Source organism: Labrus bergylta, chromosome 12 (assembly GCF_963930695.1).
Source record: "Labrus bergylta chromosome 12, fLabBer1.1, whole genome shotgun sequence".
Taxonomy (NCBI): domain Eukaryota; kingdom Metazoa; phylum Chordata; class Actinopteri; order Labriformes; family Labridae; genus Labrus; species Labrus bergylta.
The window spans coordinates 28218733-28230540 of record NC_089206.1 but is presented as its reverse complement, the minus strand read 5'-3'; positions in this window follow the sequence as shown (position 1 = coordinate 28230540).

Genomic DNA, 11808 nt, shown 5'->3' with positions numbered 1-11808 from the left:
AGGCAGTATGATATCAACAAGAAAGGCTGAAAATCCCCCTGATGGAGTCTAGACACTGGCAGTTGTGCTGAGGGGGGTCGAGAGCATGGGTGAAAATCTGGAAAAGGATGAAGGACCCCCAGGCGCTGAATGACAGGAAGACAGGGGGTGAGTGGGGATTCTCTCACTTTGCTGAAATGACAACAGCAGAGAGGAACAGTTTCAAATTGAACAGTTATGAAATTATGTGCTAACTGAGTTTGTGGGAAAATGGGTTAACCAAAAGCGAGAAAAAACACCACTACAGTGAGCTGATGAACGATCTCAAGAAAAACAAGATAGAGAAAGAGAGACAGAGAATTTGAATAATGAAAACCTTCAAGTAATACAGATACAGTTCTATGAAGGACTGGAAATAATTACACCTATACAAGGTAGTGCTCTCCAGTTGTGTTGTTTTCAAGGGTTGCAGCTGTGCACCCAATTGGATAAACCCACTACCGTCCAGTTTGTTGACTATTCATGCCATAATAGCCTCAGCAGAATAATTCACATCAATGGCAGTCATCTTTTTTGTTTCTTAAAAATGCCTGTTATCATATCAAACCCCTATAATTCAAAGGGCTGTGATTGGCCCTGCCTGAGCCAGGTCTGCTCGAGTTTTCCTGAAACTCATTTCCTGTATTTAAAAGAGATGTGCACACATACGTTTGGGAGCAGCACTATACAGTGACAAGAAAAGAACTATCTTTTCACAGGAATTCCTGAGCTGAGCCAGGCTCATGATGAACATCTGCCTGCCAAGACTGTCCTGGGCTGAGAAAGAGAGAGAGAGGGACAAACAGAGCAACAACAGGAGATAACAAATGGTTGAACACATTTTGAGACTATCAAGTTGTCTGACTTCTCAAAGCGCTTCATGTCACATGTCACCCATTCACACAACACTCACACACTGATTGCAGAGGCTGCTACGTAAAAAGCCCAACTATTCATCACTGATATTCCATTCAAAGACATCCACATGCTCGCAGCTATGCAGTTGAAGCAATTATAGAGTCCATTGTCTTTCCCAAGGACACTGAAGACATGAGGCTGCAGGAGCTGGGGATGGCATCCCTGTTCTTCCGATTGAAAGACGATTGACTCTACCACTGAGCCACAGCCACCCAGAATATCAAAGTATGTGTTTAAGAGTAAGGTAAAGATAAAGGACTGATAATAATGATTGTAACAGTTTAAGTCATTGGTCAAATATTAGCATTAACAACTATAATGGTGATAATATAGGGAGGACTGATAATGATAATTACAGAGTCGAGCAGCTAAGATTAGCATTTACCATTATAATACATATGACATAATGACATATAAGACCTATTAATCATATCTAATGTTTACTTTCCATTCAAAAGCTGTTTTATTGGAATAATATTCTGTCAGTTTGCGTTCTAAGGATCTATTAATCAGCAAACTCATTTACATGCATAATATATATTAATTAGGTGTTTTGGATGGGCAATCTATGGTATGATGTTGGCATGGAGAGAGCGTAATAAGATAATGACTCACATGAGCAAGGTTCTAAAGGAATTTATAAAGAGTCTGTATTGATTTTCACTTGTTTTATATCCTGAAAGTTGGACAATAGAAAATAAAAATCAGGGATTAACACTATATTAGTATTTATACCATTTGGATAATTAATGGTCAAGAATGGATGTCAGGAGTCAGACTTATCAGCAGATTATAAAAGAGGCCAAAGAGAAATGCCAAACATGCATCTAAGGTCATTTAGAAACAATTTGGCCAATAGAAGAGTATCCACACGAAGGCCATAATAAGTTCAGTGTCCAATTATAAAATTGTAACATTTTATCAGCATATATTTTGTTCAAGCCTATATCAATCACCTGTCACGGTACATTGAAAATACAAAGAAGGTGGACCCAAGTGCAGAACTCCAGAGAAACTATTTATTTCTAAACAAAAACTTACTGTCTTAACAAAAAGTCCAAACTGAAAAAAACCCACAATCCACAGGGAAGATCTGACTCCGGGGGACAAACTGACAAAGACTGACATCCAACATCCAACATCCAACATCCAACATCCAACATCCAACATCCAACATCCAACATCCAACATCCAACATCCAACATCCAACATCCAACATCCAACATCCAACATAGACTGACACTTAAGATTGGACAATATTCTGACACAGAAGGGAAGAAACACAGAGACTAAATAGACACAGGGGTAATCTAAACACAGGTGAGACTAATGACACAGGTGAAGACAATCAGGGCAATCAACACTGCAGGGAAACACACAGAGGCAGGAATAAACACATGAAACACTGAGGAGAACAACAAACTAAATCATGAAACACTAAAGACACACAGAACTCAAGAATGTAACAAAACACACTAGAACATAAAGAAACACTAGGATACGAGGTTACAAAATAACACATGAAACACTAAAGACTAAACTAGAAAACACACAAGGGAAACAACACCAGGGAAGAATGAGAACTTAAACAAGATAAATACATCTAAATAACTCAATGTGCTTTACAGAAGACATAAACAAACACAATACAAAAAATATATATAAAAATTATAATAATAATAAATGAACAAGTGGATTCAAGAGCTCACTTTAAACAAAAACATATTTGTAAAAGGAGCATTTACCATCCCATACAACACACACACACACACACACACACACACACACACACACACACACACACACACACACACACACACACACACACACACACACACACACACACACACACACACACACACAAAGATAAACTAGCAACCAAAGGCATGAGAGAAAAGCAATGTTTTAAGGCCACTCTTAAAAGAACTTAAAGTTTCTACAGACCTCAGGTCAGTGGGTAATTTATTCCACAAAACCACTCTAAAGTTAATGATAGGTATTGGTAATGAACAGAATATCTGCAAATAAATAGCTTCAAATTCTTGTACTCTCAAATATCAATTTCATTAAGAAGTAAAGTATGACAAATACTCAATGCTTCACAAACCCTTGTTACCTGCATGTTGCACATAATGCTTGTTCATCGACCCAACCTGCACTAATAATTTTTTCGCCACAATATTTACAGAAGTCCAATGTTCGTTGGCATCACTGCTTAAGCACCCAATTAGAAATCTTGAGGATATAACACTGAATATTCTTATCATAAGAAATAGAGGAAATCTGGCCTGAAGATGACCACTGTTTCACTAGAATATCAGACACAAACCATGACAGCTGACAGATAATGTCATACTTGAAAGGCCAGATACTTTCCCAAGGGGCTTCAAGGCAAAGAATAAAGCTCGGCTTAAATGATAATGAAAATTGGACTTCTATTCATCAGCTTAACAAGAATACTTGTCAAATATATGCAAATGTTGCTCCGTGTCTACTGGATGAGTAATTTTCTATGCATTTGAAGCTTGTTTCTGCAGCTCAAGGTAGCTAAAATAAAACAAAAAAAGTACATGCAGGTTTAAGGCTTTACCGGTATGGAGTTAAAAATATGATCACATGACTAACCAACCTGTACAAGTAACTCACATCATAGAACCCTTGTCAGTCACCTGTCCTTATTTCACCTTGTCCCTGAAAAGCATCTGCCATTGCAGTGTCCTCGTTCTGATACTATAATAGCTGGATACCTGTGAAAGACAGCTTGTTGTGGTTGCTCAGGAGGCCATTAGCATCTCTATTCCCTCTTGTTCCTCCATGTTTTTGTGTGTGCAGAGTTCAGGGTGCAAGGCTGTTATCAGCGAGAGCAGATCAAGGTAGAAATGGTTTGAAACAGAGCAGGGATGCTCTATGAAGAGGGATCCAGTTTCTGACATGGAGGTAACTTTGTATGAACAATTGAAGACAATCAAATACAGCTAATTGCTCCAGAATATGCTTCATCATAAGCTTGGAATTAAGGTGCACTTCATAAAAAAATTGCCTCACCAAAAGATGACACAATAATAACTACAAAAATGTGACACATAAGCACTGCAAAAAGCCATAGAGCATTTCGAAATTTCATGACTAGAACATGAAAAGAGGGTTGCTTTGCCACAGCGCATTTTAAAGAAATTTCATCAAAATATGAACATACACATATAACAACTTTACCTAAATACGAATAGAGCTCTGCACACGCACATGACAGTAAATTCACCAGACTATGAAAAGAGCATTGAAGAAAAACCAGACAGTGTAATGCAATGATGTCACTCAAATATTTTATTTATTCACTTTTTTATTCGTAAAGGGGACCATGTGTGATATAAAAAATACGTGTTGCGATTTCATGCATTGTAACAGAGTTAGTTTACATCTGCAGTTCCTCGGCAGGTTTACAAACCACACACTGTACACTGCCTGCCACATCATAAGACAGGTGTCTAACCTTCCTGTAGCTCTGTTAATGAACTGACATAAGAGCTTAAATTAGCCCTGCCAGCTGAAGCAGCACTGTCTGTAAAAGGTAAATTAGCTTGGATAGCGGTTTAATTGTCTTCTTGACTTATACCCGAAGCTGCTTTTTTTACCACAGCGCATTGACACACTGATGCCAGAGGCTGCTATTAGTGCCCATCAGTATTAACTAATCATGCATACACATTCACACACTGCTGGCTGTACAGCTCAGAAGCATTTTGGGGTTCAGTGTCTTGCCCTTGGACACTTTGATATTTGACTGCAGGAGCTGGGGATCGAACCCCTGTCCTTCAGGTTGAGAGACGACAAACACTACCACTGAGGCACATCCACTGCTGCTAGAAGCTTGACATTCAAAGACTGTTAGTACATATTTTCATGTACTCATTCATCTTGATAATTTTGTGGATATCTCATTTACTTTTCTCAACCATCTAAGGGTAATTCTTCTTTTATTTTTGTGAAGCTGTAATACATATGTGTAAGACACCTCACAGCAGCAGAGATATATTTGGATTGGAGCCAAGTGTATGTTGTGAACCAGACAGGAAACAACTGTTTGCTAGACTGGAGTGTGTGTCTATTACATCTGTCTATTACATTACTGTCTATTACAAATCATGGTCATGCCATCTTTATTGCCTTATAGTGATGAACCCAAATTGGAAAGTAATTTGTAGGCAGAACTTTCTAGCAAAATATAAGCAACAATGTGAAGATGAAGACTTGGTCAAATGGGTCAGTGATTTGTCAGCCATGTGTGTGTTCTGTTTCTGTGTTGTCTGACCACAGCTTAATAAATCCTAAGATGATCCACAGTCTGTTTCACGATTTCATCATTGAACATCTACTATAGAAACATCCCCCACCTAACAGAGACCGTCACTGTGGCAGTGATTGATTCACCAACAACTACAACCAGTAAAACCATTGTTGCTGTGTAATGTAGTTGAGAAGCCTTTTTATGGTGATAGCACCATATTGTGTTCATGCGAAAGGCTGCCTCAGCTATGACCAATAAAAATGTGTTTGTCAGCTCAATTTGCATATCAAACCAACTGATGTAGTAATGAAGTTAAGTAAATAACTTCTGAACTTGGAAATGTTTTAACACTTTCTAACCCATCTGCCTGGAGGGGATTATAGGCATCTTTGCATAAAGGCCTGTAAAAATCACTGCCACTAAATTTTCTTATATTCTCTGCAGCTATATCTTTCTTTCAGTGTCTATCAAAAGCAAGTCTATTCCTGTGCTTTATTGTTGCTCCGTCTCTCCCAGCCTATGCTCTGAGACCTCAGTCACATCTGCCTCTTCTTCTCAGTCAGGGAGAAAATGTCTGTTGAAGTGTTTTTTGACTAGCTATACCTTTTTTATGGCTGGAGAAAAAAAACAACAACAAGCTGATATCAACATTTATTGCAAGTTCTCAAAAAAGATCATTTAGCGTCATTCCTTGTTCAACACCATTCGTAAGCTGAAGTTGTCGAGCACATATGCAGTGAACATTTTTCAGCCACAAGCTTTCCTTAGGCCGTTCTCTTTCTCACCGAGTCTCACTTTGAAGTTTACTCCTCTTGGAGAGGGCTTTGCACTGTCAAGAGGGATTTGCATATATGATGGGTATAATTGCCTGTCTGAATTGTATTTCTACTTTCGGAAAAAAGGGATCCCTTTCTTCTTTAGTGGTTGGCAAAAAAAAATTTCACTAAAAATACCCCCCCCCCACCCCTTCTCTATACTGTCCTCTTTTAGGTTCTCTCCCATGATTTTTCTCTACCTGGGTACTTGTCATCACGTCCATTTGGTTTCTGGAGCTGAGCCTGCTGCAGTCCAGACTCCCTGTCAACAATTCTTCATGCCTTGAGCTTCATTTGCTGGCTCACATCCCATCACAGCAGTAGGGATCCCATTTCACAACTTCCCTCCCTGCCGCAACCGACATGAAGCCACATTAAACCAGCAAAGTTCTGTTTGATTTAGATCGAAGAAGGGGGATGGTTGAACTGCCAGTTTTAGGAAATTTGTAAAAGAATAATTTGGATGAATTCCAGATATGAATCTTGCTAGAGAAACGTATTGATTTCTCATGTTCAGGTGTTTGACAGCTGCGGGGGAAAAGCTGTTATTCAGTGTTGTGTTATGTAAGTTCTGCTGTCCTGCATCACCTGCCAGAGGGGAGTAGTTGGAGGAGGTGGTGGCCAGGGTGACTGACAATGTTAAAGGCACGGCTCTGGCAGCGAGCCTGGTATAGATGTCCTCAATTGCCGGCAGCAATGGGTCCCAGTTCCATCTTCTCGGCTGCCCTTATGATCCTGTACAGTGCTTTTCCATCCTTATTGGTGCGGCTGGCAAACCAAGCTCTGATACTGGTAGAGAGGTGTATGGAGGCGAGCAAAGTTTTAATTCTGGAACAAGAAGGGGGACTGAGAGGGAGGGAGATCAAAAAGATGTCCAGGGATAGACAGTCTCAGAATGCTGCGAGGCATGACTTTGGCCCTTTGGTTGGGGTTGGCGTTCACGCACCAAGAGCAAAGTTGAACCTACCATCTCTTGCATCTCAGCCCTTCCTTCAGAGACATCCTCCTCTGTTGTGGACTATTTTTAGTCACTGAACCTCCAGAGAACCAAGACTAAATCCCCAATGAGAAAATCAAAGATTAATTTATTCTAGTCCCTTTGATAAAGGTTTCAGTGTGGTTTCAGGTTCATCTGCTCAACAAGTTTAACACAAACTGTCAATCTCTTTGCGAAAACCAAATAAACATAGCTTTGTACTTACCTGACAAACCCATTTGTTTTAATGAGCAACAGCATACAGTGATATGAATTCATTATCTTGTGCATGTAACGTTTTATAAAAGATAATGATGTGTTCTTTAATAAAGAGCAATATTTTGTCATTTCAATCAATAAATGCAAGGCATGGCAACTTTATTTATTTAGCACATTATCTCAATGTGCTTTACACAGGGAAGACTACATGAATAGGCTAAAATATTAAAAAAATCCAGATCAAATAGGAGTAGATAAAATCAAGCAGGAACAGTGCTAATACTGATCATAAAAAAGATAAAATACAAAAGATTTAGCAATAGCAGCACAGTAGGAGGGAAAGGTAGGATATAAAGAATTTCAGTTTTGAAAATCAGGTAGTGCTCATTATGATGGTGAAGTAGCACAGGAGAGGTAAAGAAATAATACAGAGTACATGTATTGAACCGTAACATATGCCTTCACACGCCCACAAACATGCACACACGTTTTTATTTTTTAAAGATGCTTCAGAAAACATAGTGCCTGTCTCTAAGACGATCACCATAGGATGGCAGTGTTGCCAAAGCTCCACAAGAATACAGTGTTAACTTGAAACAGAGGAAAGAGCAGACGAAAACACAGACGCACCGTCAAAGTATGAAATGTTTAATTCTTAAATTTCTGATATGTTTGACAGACTGAGTGTATGGCTAATGAAAGAATGAGCCTCATCATATATGAACTGTTTGCTTCATGTCATTATGTTCACTTTCCTCTGGAGCGCAATTAACCATTTTATTGTCTGAATAAGGACACTTGTTATTATGTGGGAGTTTTAAGGTTTAACATGATTTGCTTTCCTGTTCTCCTTTTTTAAGAGAAGGAATGCGTTTGTGAGATATTCTTACAGAGCCCCTCAAAAATGAAAAGACTCATTGAAAGTCTACAGAGACAGGTGATTGTTTCACCAGGCACCCAGGGTCTAAGGTTTTTAGGCAGGGATAAAAACACACTGCAGCACCCCTCCCTCCCTCCTGGTAACAAATAGTACATCCCCTGTGAGAGACAAACTGGGCTGCAGCCCTCCTCATCTATGGATGATTCTCTCAGTCCATGTCCCTCTGCTGGAAGCTGAAAATGAAGAGCAGCAATGTCAGTGAGTGGCTTTTTTTTTTTTTTTGTGCTTCCGTTTATGTCTGAAAGATAAGCAGATCTTGTTTAAAGATAAGCAGACAAAGCCAAGGTAGACAGAGAGAAAGCATTTGGGATTTTTCTCTCCCTCTTTTTTAAGTGTTTTATTATAAAAGTGCAAATATAACAAAGCCAAACATCCTGAAACAACAAATGGAGACCACCTCCAGAGGATTTCATGGAGCACACTATACTTTGTTTCCTATGTGCCATCTTTGCTGCAGAACTTTTGTCAACATTATTGATGGTTTAGCAAACTTTTAAATCAAACAAGAGAGGTCTGCATTTAGATTTGAATTCTTCAACAACTGTCACTCCCAGACAACTGACACCATGCAGAGCCTACAGTACTGTACATGAGCGTCATGGTCTTCTTTGCACCTGGATTTTTGGAGAATCCAATTTTTCGTCTGACAACATGTGGTGGGCAATCGAATACAAAAGGGTGTTGAAAGAGAGGCATGTTTGTGAAAGGAGTCCTTTTCTTCTTCTTCATATTAAATGCATCCTTTAACAAGATTGTGTGGGCATGTGGGAGGAAGGGGATGTCAGCTGATCCAAAGGCTGCCCTACATACAGTCGATAGAGAAAACGAAGGGAGCTATCAAACTAAAATCCTGCAACTCAAGTGCACATGGATGTAGCCACATAAGCCCTCAGATAAACATCTCTGTTAGGAGAATAGTGCTGCCTTCCTCCTCAGATAAGATCAATTCTTTAAAGCGAAGTTTTGCACATGATGTATCAGTACAAAGTGTAACCAGGCAGTTCATTGAATTCTATTCATTTCTTAACTCATATAGCAACATTTATAAATCTTTAAATGTAGCTTAACTTTTTTATTTTTAACCTTGGAACTGAATCCTCATGGATGCCAGAATCTTACAGCCACATCATAAAAAAATAATATGGGTAACTGTAAGCTAGAGTTCATCAGAAGGACTTGCACTGTGTTGTCTTCATGCTTATTGGGGGAGCTTGCAGGCAAAGTTTTCCTAAATGTGGGGGAGAATTTTGCCTTCAGGGCATTATGACAGAAAGCCAAAAGAAACTGATGGTATTACATTGTTTCTGGGTGGCTTATTGCCAAAAGTTATATTTGATGAGATACATTTATGTCTGTCCAGATGTTAGGGTTTAGTCAGAGTCAGAGTAATTTGTAGATTTTAACTTCCAGGTAACTCCTGATTTAAAAAACAAAACCAAATTTGTGGAATGCTTACCTGTTTACTCCTATGCATAGAGTATATATATATATATATATATATATATGTATATGTACATATATATTTTTTTCATGTATGTTAATTACTTTTTAACCAATATCATGCAGAATTCAAAAGTAAGCAATTGATATCCATTCCTTAGTAAAGCATTCTGAATTCCTATCCACATTGCTTTTTTTTTTTTTTTTTTTTTTTAAGATAACTGCTCCAACAGCTATCAGTTTAGTAAGACAAGCGCAGACAACAGAGGGTTTATCATTGAAATATGAATTGGCTGGCATCTTAGCCATCCACCAGTTTCTCAGAGCTGGGAGAGCTGCCACTTCATCAATTTTCAATTTTCAAAACACCAGCTCTAATGAGGAACAATACAGTTCAATGTCTGACCGGATGACATAATTGGGACAGTTGAGATCACTTGAAAACATAGTTTTAAATTATATTTAATCATTGTGTTATTGCAATACGCCTTATGAAATTCCAATAGTGTCATACTGCACACCACTAAAAGCCTATTGGCTACCCCTAACTTTGCACTAGATTGCGTTAAACTTGCATTTGCACTATATTTACAATAGCAATCTCAAACATATTCCACCTACACTGCATTATACCTGTATGTATGTATGTATGTCATGCACTGTATGTGATTTTATCCAACAATTAAAAGAACCTTTCTTTACGAGTAGCAGATGCACAGGGCTGGGGCAGGAGAACCAGCTGTGTACCATCTTGTATACTCAGCTCTGCCAGCTCCACACTGCCAGAAAGTAGATTCAACTAACAGTTAATATCTATACTTCTATTCATTTCAGTGTGCTGCAAAGTTCCTTTCCACCTTTAAGAAAAAGCTAAAGACCCAGCTCTTTCATGAACACCGGCAATGCTGTTCGTTAGCACTTCTGTTGCTTCCTCCTCTCTAGATCCTGGCTTCTTACTCCCTGATGTATGTCCACCTCTGGCCCCCCAAATCCATCTATGATCTCAGAACAGAGTTCAGACAGTGATGTCCACATTGGAGATCACGTCATTAGTGTTCTGGCTCAGTGGTCTCCCTCCTGGTTCCACCTAATCTTTTCAGACTGCAAAGAGCGTCTCCTGACATCTTTGTACCTATTTCAGCATTTTGTCACTGTTCTGGTGATGCCAGAAGACAAGGAAAAACTTATGGCTAGTTTTCTCCCATGACTGCTTCACCTCCAAGAGCTTTGGTAGGTTCCTTTCAGCTCCTGTAATAGCCTGTTTGAGCGCCTAGATCTCATGGACGAACAGATCTTTTTTCTCCGGGCTGGGATGCTTTCATTTTGCCAGTTGACAGATTCTGTCATTAAACCAGCCAAATGCCAATTGCATGTGCAATCTACTAAAAGAGACTGAGAGCTGACACAAGGATTGGTTTAACTGAGTTTAACCCCCTAAAAAAACCTATATCCAACCTCTTTGCGCCACACAAAGAGCCAGTCCAGTATTTGATTGAGTCTCTAATGAGGCAGGTGACATGATGTGTGAAATAGGTAGAGTGGAAGAAGGAGAGGCATGGTTAACTTCTTAAGGACAAGGGCTTGCGGGTGCTATGCCTGCAGCCTGTTTGTGAGTGAGTGGAGGGCATCACAAGCCAATGCAGAGTTTTTCTTTAATAGTGATGTAACCAGGGTTACATAGTCTATCAGTCGCAAACACCTTCTCCTTTTCTCTTACTTCTCTTCTTTGTCCTGTCTGCTCACATCAGCTAAAACCAAACCAGTCCAATGTTTGTGTCTGATGTTAGCTTGTTCATGTCTCCATAAACAATATAATGCTACATTCCTGATATTCCCTCTGGTGCCTGGTTAACACTGCTAGCTTGTTTGTCTTATTGGGAAAATATCTATCTTTCTTGGTGGTAACCAAGGGGACAAGGGTTAATAAGCATCTTCCCCTGTTGCAGCACTGAAGGAGAAGGAGATTTTATTGACAAGGTTCATCTGTAACACCAGGTCTAATAAATTGATTTGCTTTTGTTAAATGTCCAATTAATTAGCCTCTCGGCATAAGTGATTAGGTGAGTCAGGGAAGGAGCATGTCCCATAGTGAGGCCTCCAACCAAAACTTTTAAAAAACTAGAAAGCTTGTAACGTCAGCAAAGAGGTTCATCTTAACTCGTAGAGCGTAACGTACAAACTAACCTAAATATTGATG